Genomic DNA, 3166 nt, shown 5'->3' on the forward strand with positions numbered 1-3166 from the left:
AAATGTTTACTCCTGGGCAAGGATACGGCCCTGGGTCCTGTAAGAGACTTTCCTGCCTGTAACAGCTTGGTGCTTTCTGAACACCTTTCCAGGTGCCCTTCCTGAAGCTGCCTGATAAAATGAGGTTGGGGGTGGGTTTTGAATGTTCTCAGGTGGATTTTAAAATAGGTTTGGGGAAGCTGATGCCACAGTTAACACGTGGGATGAATTTCTAAAGATCTCTCAGGACTCCAGATTAATCCTAACAAGAGCTGGTGATGTTTTACCAAATAAAATGAAGCTTCAGGGCAAAGGGAAAGTTCACAATTCACTTGATAGTCAAGCTTTGAAATTAAGTCATTCTTGGTCAATTTTGAGGAGCTTTACGATTGCTTAAAGTGATTTACTAATTCATAATGTAGGTAGGAGCTTGAATTTATATCCAGTTAAGAGCTGCATAAAATTGCTGTCTGGTTTCTTCCCTTGGGAAATTAAGATTCTGTGAGTCAGTCATCTTTCCCTGGCCTTTTCCTGATGAGTACCAGATAAAGAGCAAGGAAAAGATGACTCAGCTGAGAATAAAATTTCCAGCGAAAGAAAAGAGATTATATAAGCATATTTTATGGTAGAAAAAGTTAGGAGTGAGGAGGTCAGGGTGGTGTGCTACCCAGGGGAGCCTCGGAGCACATCCATTTACCCCCTTCTGGACCTGGAAGCCCAGGGGCTCTTTTATTGAGGACTGGGACTTGAAGGCGTTCAAAACAGGCCATCCCAGCCTCTCAGAACGGGCCTCCTACTCTGGCTTGCAGGTTATTGAGTTGAGGTCAATTGAAGCCCTGGAGGCCAAAGAGAGGCCCTTGCCCTTCCCCCACCTGAAGGGAAGGAATCCCTGAGCCTTGGCTATCTTGAACAGTTAAGATGGGGGGTAGCATGCACACGTAGGACTATGTGCGGAGATGTCCTCTCTCTCTGGGAAATCCCCGTCACCCCCTCTTCCTCTTTGGAGCTCCAGGCCCTTACCCCATTCCTTAGTTCAAACTCCTCCCCATCTGATAATCTGAATCCTCAGAATCTAAGTGCATCCCCTGGGTACACATTACCGATGCTATTGTAATTATTTAACTAACTGAGAAGAACGGGGCATTCTCCCCTCCAGTGCAACGGGACATCACTAAAGGTTTTTTGAAATTGTTAAACCAATGACAGTTGTCTCAAAAGCTACCATTAATAACCCACTGACTGGACTAAAGGTTTGAACCCCAACTCATTACCTTCAAACTAAAGATCTACCATCTGGCCAAAACTTGGCTTCTTTACCACTCATTTTCCCCAGTGTCCCACTTAGCTAAAACATTCTTCTCACTGTTTCACATGTCTTAGATTCTCTCTCTCTCTCTCTCTCTTTCTTTTAGAGATTTATGCATATAGAACTGGGGTACGGGCCAGAGGCAAAGCGGTGGTGAGAGGATTCACCAGAAACAGTGGGAGCAGAACAGGCAGATCAATGAAGTACACTGCTGAGGGGAGCAGTGAGGAGACAGGAGAGATCTGCTGCACTCTGTGGGTCACTTCCTGGCTGGGCTCGAGCTCGAACTCGAACTCGTGCTGAAGTGGCTGTGGAGAGTTTCACAGTGTTGCACCCCTATCCATTGTGCCATCAGGGAGGGCCCAGATTTCTCTTTGTGTGTGGTTCTTCTGTCATTCTCTCCCTATGCTACTCAAAACCAATTCTTTAAATTCTGGTTTTGTTCCCACTCAGTACAAGTAGCCTTCCCATCGGCCACAAGGAAGTCTTTCTCCTTTTAAACCCTCCAGGCCTTGTTTCTTGCACACGGAGTTCTCAGTGAACTGTGCCGTGTGGTGGCTTAGCACTGCTCACTTTCTTTTTCACTCTTTTTACGTTTGGTATTTGTCTTCTACTCGAGGGCAAAGTCCATTTTTTAAGTCCTTCTTGGAGTCCTCCACAAAGGCTACCCCAGGACCTGTTCTAAAGTAGCTGCTCAGTGGCAGTGTGTTGACTTACTGCCCACTCACAGAGCAGCAGGGCACTAGACAGTTGTTCCGAGGGGGCATGGTTCTAGCACCCCAATAAACTTCCTCCACTGTTTCCCAAGTTTCTCTTAGCCCTGTTAACTCAGGACACATCCATTCATATTTTACCGGCCAGGAACTTACTTTCGGTACTATTCCCAATACTTCTGGGTACCAAATATGTGAATTTCCCACACCCAGCTATTGTGATACTACCTAGGGTTAAGGCTGATCCCACGGATTAAGGACTCCATCCCATAAGACCACCCCCACTTCAGACCCAACTGCAAACAGTGGATCTCCAGGTTACCCACCCTTGTGCCCATCTGGCTATAAATCCGGTTTCCCTAATCCCCTCCTCAAATTCTGTAATATGCTACAATGTCTTACAGCACTGGAAACATGTTTCCCCCTTTATTAAAGGATAGGAGTAACAGCCAGATGAAGGTCCAGAAGGGTCAGCCTCCCTGCATGAGGATGAGTTCACCAAACTGCAAGCTCTCTGCAACCCCTAATTTCAGGACTTTTGTGGAAATTTCATCACATGGGGTGCTAATGATTCACCTCCGGTCCCTCTTTCCTTCCTGAAGCATGGGGTGGGAGGAGGCTACTAAAAGTTCCAGGCTTCTACTTCAGCATGAGTTTGATCCCAGCCCCAGAGGTAATCCCACATGGCACAGCAGACCTCTCCTGACCCGACCACTGCTCCCCTCAGCAGTGTACTTTGTCAGTCTGCCTGTTCTGCTCCCCGCTCTCTGGTGAATCGTCTCACTACCCCTGCACCTCTGACCTGTACCCCAGTTCTGTATGCATAAGTAAATCTTAAAAAAAAATAAAAGTTCCAGCCTTCTAATCATCATCTGGTCTTTCTGGCGACCAGATCCTATCCCAAAATTCTCCAGGAGCCCACCCAGTTCATTAGACAAAAGATGTTCCTCTTACCCAGGAAATTCCAGGGGATTTAGGAGCTCTTTTAGAAATCAAATAGTAGAACAAAAGATGTCCCTAGCACCCATCACTCAGGAAATTATATGAGTTTTGGGTGCAGAGGCTAAATACACATATCTATCTCTCTCTCCCTCTATCTGTCCCTCTATAATGTGACTATAGAGTGGTAGTCCATCCCCTGGTCTCTGGTCATGTGCCCCGTATATAA

Source organism: Condylura cristata, unplaced genomic scaffold (genome assembly GCF_000260355.1).
Source record: "Condylura cristata isolate star-nosed mole 26May11 unplaced genomic scaffold, ConCri1.0 scaffold00026, whole genome shotgun sequence".
NCBI lineage: Eukaryota > Metazoa > Chordata > Mammalia > Eulipotyphla > Talpidae > Condylura > Condylura cristata.